Source organism: Scyliorhinus torazame, chromosome 16 (genome assembly GCF_047496885.1).
Source record: "Scyliorhinus torazame isolate Kashiwa2021f chromosome 16, sScyTor2.1, whole genome shotgun sequence".
Lineage (NCBI taxonomy): Eukaryota > Metazoa > Chordata > Chondrichthyes > Carcharhiniformes > Scyliorhinidae > Scyliorhinus > Scyliorhinus torazame.
The window spans coordinates 26301292-26313498 of record NC_092722.1 but is presented as its reverse complement, the minus strand read 5'-3'; the positions used below and the strand labels follow the sequence as shown (position 1 = coordinate 26313498).

Here is a 12207-nt window from a genome sequence, read left to right as displayed (position 1 = left end):
ACCAACAGGGGTATAAAAGGCAGCCACATTGGGTCTCTCTCTCTCTTGGGTGCACTGTAATCAACGCAACAGCAGACTAGTTTAGATGGCCGGTGGATATTGTATAGTTACCATAGTTAGATCTTGTTAACCTTATCACTAGTATCAAAGTTAAAGTAGAGAACTCAGTAAATATTGTTGTAGTTACTCAATAAATCTTTTGTTACTACTGGAGGAGTTCGAATCTTCTTCAAAGGGATTCAGAATACCTCATCACTAACCAAGGTTTGAGTAGCACATGTTACCTACCACACAGGTAACAAAACACTTGTCTTGGGAGTTTGATGGGGACAGTGTCGAGGGATCTTTACTCTCTATCTAACCCCGTGCTGTACCTGTCCTGGGAGTGTTTGGTGGGGACAGTGTAGAGGGAGCTTGACTCTGTATCTAACCCCGTGCTGTACCTGTCCTGGGAGTGTTTGATGGGGTCAGAGTAGAGGGAGCTTCACTCTGTATCTAACCCCGTGCTGTACCTGCCCTGGGAGTGTTTGATGGGGACAGTGTAGAGGGAGCTTCACTCTGTATCTAACCCCGTGCTGTACCTGTCCTGGGAGTGTTTGATGGACAGTGTAGAAGGAGCTTTACTCTGTATCTAACTCCGTGCTGTACTCGTTCTGCCACAACCATTTGCCCCTCCTATACAGACACAGGCGAGGAAGTAATCTCAATATATTTTAATGTTGTTCTCTGGATATGCCCCTAGTCAGAGGGGCGGAGATTTCAACATTAAAATGACATTTATGTCAGTGCCTTTTTTCACGAACAGCCTCAGCGGGGAATGTTTGCACTGTCCTGACCTTTCACCCACTCACATACGTATAGTATAAACCACACCAACTACCCACATTCACAGCTTCTGCTCATTGTACTTTACTCCATCATAGTCAACCCATTCACAGATTTAGACAGTGAGATATGCTAAATATAAAGACCAGTATGCCTGGGAAACATTGGCGTATATACTGGTTGAGCTGTAATGAACCAGTCCTTTATTCTTTGAAGAGCCCTAGGGGGTCCTTGCTGCTCAGTCTGACCATGTCCCCCGCTTTCCATTAAACATCACTGGCAACAATCCAATATACCTGGCTTTCCCTCCTCTAGGTCAGGGGTACTGACGCCAATGGTGGCCCCAATCGAGATCACGGATCTCGGGATCAAACTTGGGGCCTTTTTGGTTTAGGATTCACTGCCTTACTCATTGAGGGGCAGTTTATTGATAATGATTAGCAGTGCTAGATATCACTTGATGTTGAAACAAGTGGTATTTATGTCTATGAACTGGGAGAAGTACTGAGACAGTAATTCTGTATCTACGCTGTGCTGCACCTGTCCTCGGACTGTTTGATGGGACAAAGAAGAGGAAGTTTCACTTATCAATGATTTATTTGATACTTCGGCAGATACAAATATCTAACACCGTGAAATTCTATTCTGCTGGCTTTGTTCTGCTTAACTTTAATGTGGTAATGAGCAAGGTCCACAAAGAGTTAAAACCTGATGTCATCACTTGCTCTGAAGCCAGTTCACTGCAGCAGAGCACTTGCTCCCACATTCATCACTCTAGCATCCCACTCTTGCTGCACTCACTATCTCTGCCTGGCACTCACTCACACATTATTGTTAAAGCTGTGAGTGAGTCACAGGAAATGCTCTCCAAATTAACGTTATTGACTGACGTGGAATGAAGGGGAATCTCCATTGATGAGATGCTTGCCATTTCAATGTGATTTTAAAATATCTGTGACAAATCCCATTCTCCAAACGTTCCTGTTCTCGGGCACTTTTCCTGGTTTGTGACTAGCTTTACTTAAGGGTAAATTGATCCTAAACCAAAACCTGGAAGAGAAAGAACCTCATGGAAGTATTTCTTGTCCCTCTTATTTCCCCCCAGCTGTCTCCCCTCCTGACGGAGATGTCGATATCATTATGCGAGGCCAGACAACACACATTTGTGTGTCAATGAATAACAGAATAAGATAACCTCCCTGATGTGCCCCATAGTAACTTAAGGGTACCAAAAATTACTTCTGAAATTCAAAAGACAAGGTTGAAACATTCATAGAATTTACAGTGTAGAAGGAGGCCATTCGGCCTATCGAGTTTGCACCGGCCCTTGGAAAGAGCACCCTACTGAAGCCCACATCACCATCCTATCACCGTATCCCAGTAACCCCACTTAACCTTTTTGGACACTAAGGACAATTTAACATGGCCAATCCATCTAACCTGCACATCTTTGGACTGTGGGAGGAAACCGGAGCACCCGGAGGAAACCCACGCACGGGGAGAACGTGCAGACGCCACACAGACAGTGACCCAAGCCGGGAATTGAACCTGGGACCCTGGAGCTGTGAAGCAACTGTGCTAACCACTGTGCTACCATGCTGCCCTTAACATACCAAGAATCAATGAGCACACTGGGTGCTGAAAAGACTGTGAGCTACATCCTGGCTGTAATATTGAAGTTCCTCAGAGTAGTGCTCCAGGCCTAACCATCTTCAGCTGCTTCACACTGACCTTCCCCACATCACAAGGTCAGCAGTGGGGATGTTCACTGACGAATGTTCATTTCCATTTGCAACTCCTCAGATATAAAAGCAGTCTCTATCCACATGCAGCAAAAACTTGGACAACATCCAGGCTTAGGCTGATAAGTGGCAAGTAACATTCACTGCACACAAGTGCTAGGTAATGACCATCTCCAACAAGAGAGAGGTTTACATGACAATAAGAGGTATTATCATCACTGAAGCCCCAAAATCAACATCCCATGGATCACCATTGACCAGCAGCTCAAGAGAACTGTTGACATAAATCCCTACCAGAACAGGTCTCTCCACTTACCTGGATGGCTGCAGCTGCAACAATAAGTTTAAGAAGCCCGACACCACCCAGAAGACCACTTGGTTAACAGCCCGTTGCCACCGCCTACTCCCTCCAGCAGAGGTGCAGCCGCTGCGCTGTGTGTGCTATATTTGGGATGGGCTGCCGAACCCCACCAAAGCTCCCACAGCAACACTTCCCAAATCGATGAACTCTAACGTCTAGAAAGACAAGAGAAGCAGATCTTGGGAACACCGTTACTTCCAAATTCCCCTTCAAACTGTCGCTAGTCCCTCACCATCACTGAGAAAAAGCTTTTCAGACTGTAAGTCGTTGGGGTCTGGAAAGCACTGCCTGGAGGTGTGGTGGAGACAGGTTCAATCGGGGCATTCAAGGGGGCATCAGAGGATCACTTGAATAGAAACAATGTTCAGGGGTTTTGGGGAATGGCACGAAGCCATAATGCCTGTTTGGAGAGCCGACACAGCCCCAATGGGCTATAACAATTCTGTGATTCTGTGACACAATCCTGGTACTTCCTACCTAACTGCACTGTTAAAGGTACTCCCTACCTAATAACCATAGCAGTATCAGACCATCCTCCATCAGGTGGTCTGATTCTAACAATGTCATCTGCTGTTAGAGGTTCCAGTGGTTTTGCGTGCATGTCATAATAACTGTTGTTTTTCACGTTGCTGTTGAATTCTTTTCAGCACACCCAATTGATCTGCATCACCAACATGAATTTTCAGTAGTGTTGTTCTTACTTCACGACTGTACAACATTTGAGCTGGAGATAAACCTGAATTTAATGGAGAGGCTCTGTATGATAGTAAAGCCAAGTAAAAATCCAATTGCGAGCCTCTTGCTTTGCTTAACAATTGTTTCACAATGTGTCCACCTTTCTCCACTTTTCCCTTTGATTGAGGAAAATGTGGATTTGAGGTAATGTGGTTGTTGTTATCTGTTCTTGAAAATTCCGTCCACTCCCAGCTTGCAAAACACGGGCCATTATCTGACATAACAGTTTACAGAATGCCATATCTTGCAAAAATGTCCTTACTTGCTTTGATCTCTGCTGTAGAGGTGAGATCAGGCAGTCTCATCACTTCTGGAAAGTTGGAATAATAATCAATGATAAGAACATAGTCTTTTCCACTTGCATGGAACAAGTCAATGCCTACTTTCACCCATGGTGACGTAGCAATGTCATGTTGTTGTAGTGTTTCTTTACATTGTACTTTTTCTTTTCTTTCCTAATCTTACTATAGTTGTTCCTGAAGTTCTCTTTTTAAACCTGGTACCATGTTATATTACAGAGAAGCGGGGCGTAAACGCCATCGTGTTTTACGACGGCGTGAACGGGCTGCTACCAGGAGTAATTCTGGCCCTTACAGGGGGCCAGCACGGCACTGGAGCAGTTCGTGCCGCTCCAGCTGCCGATCCCAGCGCGAACTGTGTGTGCTGCGGGATCCACGCATGCGCAGTGGCCTCCTTCAACGCGCCAGCCCCGACGCAACATGGCGCAGGGCTACAGGGGCCGGCATGTAGGAAAGGAGGCCTCCAGCTAGAAAGGCTAGCCCGACGATCGGTGGGCCCCTATCGCGGGCCAGGCCACATCGGAGGCCCCCCTCCCCCCGGGTTGAACCCCCCCCCACACACACACACAGGCCGCTGCCTGACCCTTCAACGCCGAGGTCCTGCCGGCTCAGAGCAGGTTAGAACGGTGCCGGCGGGACTCGTTTTTCTTTTCACAGCCGCTCGGCCCATCTGGGCTGGCGAATCGCGGGTGGGCCGCGTAGAGCGGCCTGCGACCGTGCCGCGCCAACCACGCCGGTGTCAATGGCGCCGATTCTCCGCTCTGCAGAGAATCACATGCCGGCGTCGGGGCGGCATGGCCCGGTCGCGGGGATTCTCCGGCCCGGCCCAGGGCTGGGAGAATCCCGCCCGTAATATATATATTACTGATTTGTCTTGCCGAGTTGTATTTAACTTGATGATAAACAGTCAAAGTCTTCCAGTTGATGACAAATTATTTATTGAGTAACAAAATAATATACTTGTGAGTTTTTTACTTTAATACTTTAGTAATAGAATAGAATTAACTAAGATTAGATTAAATTAACAATTAATATAATACACTACACTCTGAGCCGGTCACTTCTATCCTCAAGCTGCAATACACACACACTAGCACTAAGAGAGAGTGGGAAACTCCATGGGCGAGATTCTCCGACCCCCCGCCGGGTCGGAGAATCGCCGGGGGCTGACGTGAATCTCGCCCCCTCCGGTTGCCGAAGTCTCCGGCACCAGAGATTCAGCGGGGGCGGGAATCGCGCCGCGCCGGTTGGCGGGTCCCCCGGCTCGATTCTCCGGCCCGGATGGGCCGAAGTCCCGCCGCTAAAATGCCTGTCCCGCCGGCATAAATTAAACCACCTACCTTACCGGCGGGACAAGGCGGCGCGGGCGGGCTCCGGGGTCCTGGGGGGGGCGCGGGGCGATCTGGCCCCGGGGGGTGCCCCCATGGTGGCCTGGCCCGCGATCGGGGCCCACCGATCCGCGGGCGGGCCTGTGTCGTGGGGGCACTCTTTCCCTTCCGTCTCCGCCACGGTCTCCACCATGGCGGAGGCGGAAGAGACTCCCTCCACTGCGCATGCGCGGGAAGCTGTCGGCGGCCGCTGACGCTCCCGCACATGCGCCGCCCGGAGATGTCATTTCCGCGCCAGCTGGCGGGGCACCAAAGGCCTTTTCCGCCAGCTGGCGGGGCGGAAATTCGTCCGGCGCCGACCTAGCCCCTTAAGGTTGGGGCTCGGCCCCCAAAGATGCGGAGCATTCCGCACCTTTGGGGCGGCGCGATGCCCGTCTGATTTGCGCTGTTTTGGGCGCCAGTCGGCGGACATCGCGCCGTTTCCGGAGAATTTCGCCCCTTATATAATTCCTGTTAGTGTTGCCATCTAGTGATCATCTGACTGTACTGACTGCACATTAACTAATCATGTATTAACATATGCAGAGATCACTACAAGCTCCACACGGTCGATTGCCGCTCTCAGCGGGTCTACAACCTTCGCCAGGTCCTCCAGAGCCTCCTCCTCTGCTGACTGAACCTTTCGTTCAGAAAGTTCACCAGCTGCTCCGTCGACCATTGGGCTGGTAGGACTGACCCCTTGCTCTCCGCCATCTTCCTCTGTGTCGTATGAAGAGTTTCTTTCCCTTGCAGCTCCTTTCTTCTAAACCCACTTCTGGTCCACAAATCCATTCACCGGTGGAGTATAGTCTTCTTCCACCACCCCTGCACCCTTTTCCTTCAAAATATCTGCCCAGCAACCGGGGAACAGGAATGAAAAAAAACACCTCTTGCAGGAGCTGCCAAATGCACGACCACTCACTCCATGGCCGCCACCGGAAGTTCCCAAGAAACATCATTACCACCGGCTCTTCAAAGGCAGCTAGGGATAAGCAATAAATACTGGCCTTTTGACTAAGATCAAGCATCAGGACAAGCCCATGATGGGGTGTGATGCCTTTTCTCGTCAGCTTGGATCTTCTTTGTCTCTCTCTTGTGGAGACCATGAATTGGATTCAATTTGAATTTAAATTGGCTTTTGGAGCAAGCAATGAGATGGATTAAGGTTTTGCCCTGTACACTCTGAGCACTGGCTTCGTAGCTTTACGAATGGGGTAAAAGTTTTTTGGAAAAACAGCTTTGCCACGACGGCCAGACCCAAAGGCTGAATAAAGAAAGTAGGCTGTTGTGTGTGAATGAGCAACATCCTCTCTCTCTGTGTGCTTGTACATTTGTGTGTCCATGTGTGTGGCAGTAACTCGCATTCTGTGTGTAGTTGTCTCTGTGACTTTGCGGAGGTTTATTGTGTTATGGCCTTAGATTGCTGAAACTAAAAGTTACTGTTGCACTAACAATGGACAAGCAATGAATTTGCCTGAATGTCCTTGTCCATGGGTTTTAACAGAGGTAATGAGTGTCTGCACATTGTTATCGCTGGTGAAGTTCTAGCTGCTCTGTAACTGATATCTGGTGCCACTCTGTGGCCAGTATAGTTCACTGTGGCGAATAGGTTTTGAGATTCACTGACTCGACTCATATTCTGAGTGAATGAGGAACTCCATTGGGTGTTAACGTCTGGACACAGGTTGTGTGTCTAAGCACTTTTTAAAAAATGTATATTTATCAAGGTTTTACATTTTAACAAAAATTGTAACAAAACCACAGAATAATACTGCACAGCCAAGCAAAAAATGGCTCAGTGTATGTGAATACAGAAGGGGAACAGTAGCATAGTTAGCGCGATACAATCATTAGACAATACTTGATACCTCTATAAGCCCAACGAGACCAAGGGAGAAACAGGATATGGCCACAAAAACATATAAAGCGGCGCACAGCTTCCCACACAGCGATTCCTCACAATCGTCACGAGAGTCCAGGATAAGTTTTTACTGCCATGTTTGGGCATGCACCAACTCCTCAGCTCAAGCAGCACTAGAGGCGCCGATGATACACTGTCACCTCCTCTTCCCGGATACCTGACTCGACTTCGCCCACACAGGAATCAATCCCAGATTCTTTATGCCCACCCTTAAAAAAAAGAAACATACAATGAAAATACTGGAGAACTCCAGTTCGAAATGGGATGTTACATATATACCGCACAACGCAACATAACCCCAGTCTCAGGCCCAGTATTGAACCAACCTCATTTCACACATTTATACAGAGAGGACCGGCAGCAACATGTACAGATTAGGATCAGTGGCGTCATCACCTCCCAAGAAAAAACAAAAGGAAAGAGAACTGGAACTACCAGGAGTGGATCACAGGTTAACAAAGGATCAGGACTTTCCCCAGCGCACACCCATCAATGAAGAAGAGAATAAGCTGCTCATTCAAACAAAAAGCATTCTGACAATTAGGGAGGCAACAGGATATCGACCAAAGTACAGGACTCGGCTCATCCCCAGGAGCCCCCCCCCCCCCGTGAAGAAGAAGCAAACCGGACACTCAGGGTGGCTCTAAAAAGTACCTTTGAGAAAGAAGGGACATCCCAAGCTCCAGGGGGCGACAGGATAAAAGCCACAGCACCTGTCTTGACCTAGCCCAGCACATCCCGACCCACAGGAATCGATACCCCCAGGACCTCCAGTAGACCCCAAAACCTACACCTCAACCAGTCCTGCACTTCCCCAGCCACATCCAGGAATCTGCACCACACCCATTTACACTAAAGAAAAAATGACCCCAGTCCAAGCCGAGGAGACCCCCTCACCGAAGGGAAGAAGAATTGTCAAGACACCCAATAATTAGGCACCCTGGGAAGGGGGGCCGAATCCCTCTCCTCCCGGTACAAAAATGGGAACCTCCCATAAAACAGCGGTGCGGACCAGGATTTAGAACAGCACACACTGCTTACCCAGATGAAGGGAAGAAGAAATAAAACCCTGAGGGAAGAAGGCCCCAGCTGATTTAGGATATTAGCCACCGCACTGCATGCCAACACAAGAAGGATATTAAGGGAAACAACAGTGCTGCCAAAATAAAGACACAAACACTGCTTCCACAATGAAAACCCAACTACAACAAGGAGACCACTCAGGAAACCACCGTATAAGACCACTTGGAGGAGGGCACCTAACTCCCCATCAAACCTACCCCGACACGAGGGAAGGGCTCCAACAATATAAAGGCACAGCAAACAGTCCCTCTCTTCAAAAAAATCAGTCAAGGATTGACCAAACCCAGGCGGCATGTGGCTCAGTGGTTAGCACTGGGACTGTGGCGCTGAGGACCCGGGTTCGAATCCCGGCCCTGGGTCACTGTCCGTGTGGTGTTTGCACATTCTCCCCCGGTCTGTGTGGGATTCACCCCCACAACTCAAAGATGTGCAGAGTAGGTGGATTGGCCATGCTAAATTGCCCTTTAATTGGGAAAAAAATAATTGGGTACTCAAAATTTATTTTAAAAAAGAATTGACCAAACCCGCCTTGACATGCGCTGTGACTCAACTCCGCCTATTCTAATTGCTCGAACGAAAAAAGAACACCCCAACCTCGATGAAAAGTCAGAAGAAACCCAGACTTCCCAGGATACATAATCTGCCCAGGACCATCGGACTCATGGATTCTTAAATACAAAATGACAAAAAGCAAAATAAAGACCCGATAAGGTTAGCTCTAACTGGGAGGGACTCTCCTCACTCTCAGTGAGGACTTAACTAACCCAAGCACCCAACTCTACACCAACAAACCGCCCACCCCCCCCCCCACCACCACCATTCACCCATCTCTCTGCTCATCTTCACTATAAATAACATAATGGGTGTAAAAAAGCACTCCCTTCCCATAACCACAAGGATTACAGCTTGTGATTTAAAAAAGGAGTAAGACTGTGCCCGGCACGGTAGCACAGTGGTTAGCACCGTTGCTTCACAGTCCCAGGTTCGATTCCCAGCTTGTTTCACTGTTTGCACATTCTCCTCGTGTCTGCGTGGGTTTCCTCCGGGTGCTCCGGTTTCCTCCCACAAGTCCCGAAAGACGTTCTTGTTAGGTGAATTGGACATTCTGAATTCTCCCTCAGTGTACCCGAACAGGTGCTGGAATGGGGCGACTCGGGGCTTTTCACAGTAACTTCATTGCAGTGTTAATGTAAGACTACTTGTGACAATGAAGATTATTATTTCACATAATCGACTCAATAGGGCTTTTATTAAGGGCAGCACGGTGGCTCAGTGGGTTAGCCCTGCTGCCTCACGGCGCTGAGGTCCCAGGTTCGATCCCGGCTCTGGGTCACTGTCCGTGTGGAGTTTTCACATTCTCCCCGTGTTTGCGTGGGTTTCGCCCCCACAACCCAAAGATGTGCAAGGTAGGTGGATTGGCCGCGCTAAACTGCCCCTGAATTGGATAAAATGAATTGGGTACTCTAAATTTATTTTAAAAAAAAAAAATATGGCTTTTATTAGAACAGGATAACAAACGAGTCTCACCCTCATTCTCACACCTCACACGCTCTTGCATCAGAAAAGAAATGATCAGCAACATAATTACAAGGGGTTAGTAACGTCCAGGATTATTGAAGAATTGCAGGATAATAACACCATCAATGTTGTTCGAGATGTCTGGCGCCAAGACAGGATCAGCGAACACACCTCAAGATCTCCCAAAGATTCCATCACTTCCACCATTCAGCTGCTCCAATGCCCAAGTGACCCACATCCTAGGCCCTGGCCAGGGGAATGACTCAACACGATCGCCCACCTCCAACTCCTCACGCTGAGCATCGAGAACAGGATAATATAGGGTCTGTGGTCGGGGGGGCATCCGATCTCAGTCCTCGAACATCAGATATGCTGTGCTCTGTCGAACCTGACACGCCCAGCCTCCAAATCAAGATGACTAAAGCATGTCAATCTGAATCGGGAACTCGCCTCCCACTTCTCGCCAGGGATCGGGCTCACGGACACTCCTTGCCTGGCCCTACCTCCTGAACCTCTCAGGATAGACCACACACCATGCAGCAGGAGCTCAATGAATTGAAGGCAGGCCCCTACTGGGGAAGTACTCTATCAAATACAAGGATTCACTCCTGTCCTCCACCATTCTCCCAAGGATACTTCACTGTTCCTCACAATGAGCTCCAAAGACCTGCACAACACAGCGAGATCCTCATCCGGAATATGATTTCAAAAACATTATTTTTTTTTTCCATTTAAGAGGCAATTTAGCGCGGCCAATCCACCTACCCTGCACATCTTTTGGGTTGTGGGGAAGAGACCCATTCACACACGGCGAGAATGTGCAAACTCCACACAGACCAGAACAACATTCTTAATGGCCGCCATCATCCTGATGCTCACAGCACTGCCGAGTTGAGGGCCCGCCCTCGAGCAATGACGCCACTGCACGCTGGGCCCCATCCCAGCCAACTCCAGCCACCACGGTCAAACAGGAATTCTCTATACTTTATCTCAGCTGCTCTTCACAAAACACCAATCAGGATCATGCAGGGACATTGCACAAGACACAGTTTCTAAAAAAAAATGTATTTTATTACAAACATGTATCAAAACAGGTTACAACGAATAAACACCCAAGGAAACATACTTACCAACAATCAACTATGCAATCTGTACAGACTTTTCCCCTTTTTCACACCCCCCACCCCCCCTGCGACGAACAGCTCCTCAAACACGGTCACAAACATCCCCCACCTTTTCTCGAACTCCCCTGCTGCGCCCCTTAACTCATCCTTTATCTTCTCTAACCGCAGGAAGTCGTACAGGTCACCCAACCATGCTGCTCCCCCGGTGGCGATGCCGACCGTCACTCCAGCAAAATTTGTCGCCGTGCAATCAGAGAGGCGAAGGCCATGACATCGGCCTTCCTCCTCTCCATGAGCTCCGGCTTCTCTGAAACCCCAAACATCGCCACCAAAGGGTCCGGGTCCACTCCCTCCTCCACTATCCTGGATAAGACTGCGAACATTCCCGCCTAAATCATCCCAATTTTTCACAACCCCAAAACATGTGCGCATGATTCGCTGGCCCCCGCCCACACCTCTCGCACTCATCTGCTACCCCCTGAAGGAACCCACTCATTCTTGTCCAAGTCATATGCACTCTGTGCACCACCTTAAACTGTATCAGGCTCATCCTTGCACAAGAGGAGGTCCCGTTTACCCTTCGCAGTGCCTCACTCCATACTCCCCAATTGATCTCCCCTCCCAGCTCCACTTCCCATTTCTCCTTGATCTTCACCAGCCGCTCGCCTCCCTGCTCCCCCAGCCACTTATATATATCCCCAATTCTTCCCTCCCCTTCCACATCCAGAAGCAGCAGTCGCTCCAGCAGGGTGCACCCCTGTACCCTAGGGAACCCCCTCCAGACCTTTCGCGAAAAGTCCCTAACTGCAGAGACATTAACTCACTCCCCTCGGCAGCTCTACCCTCTCCCTCAGCTCCTCCAGACTGGCGAACCCTTCCTCCAAATACAGATCCCCCACCTTGACCAACCCCACTTCCCTCCACCTCCTGTATACACTATCCATCCCCCGACTCAAACCCATGATTCTCGCACAGCGGCGTTAGACCAACATCCCTTCCACCCTAAGAGGCCTCCTCAGCTGATTCCATATCTTCACTGTGGACTGCACCACTGGGCTCCTTGAATACCTACTCGGAGCCATTGGCAATGCTGCCGTCACCATATCCCTCAAACTAGACCCTTACAAGATTCCTCCTCCATCCTAACCCACTCTACCCCTTCTCCTTCCCACCACTGCCGCACCTTGTCCACATTCGCCGCCCAATAATAATGAAGCAAGTTCGGCAACGCC

At 49.3% G+C, this 12207-nt stretch overlaps 1 long non-coding RNA gene across 1 annotated transcript; it reads right to left on the bottom strand.

The window, feature by feature from the left end:
• Positions 1-6996: 6996 nt before the first annotated feature.
• Positions 6997-7721, bottom strand: LOC140392646 (uncharacterized). The gene is made up of 2 exons (XR_011935405.1): positions 7577-7721; positions 6997-7459 (listed from the first exon to the last, which is right to left on the bottom strand). It is a non-coding gene; the product is annotated as an uncharacterized lncRNA (long non-coding RNA).
• Between the last annotated feature and the right edge of the window lie 4486 nt (positions 7722-12207).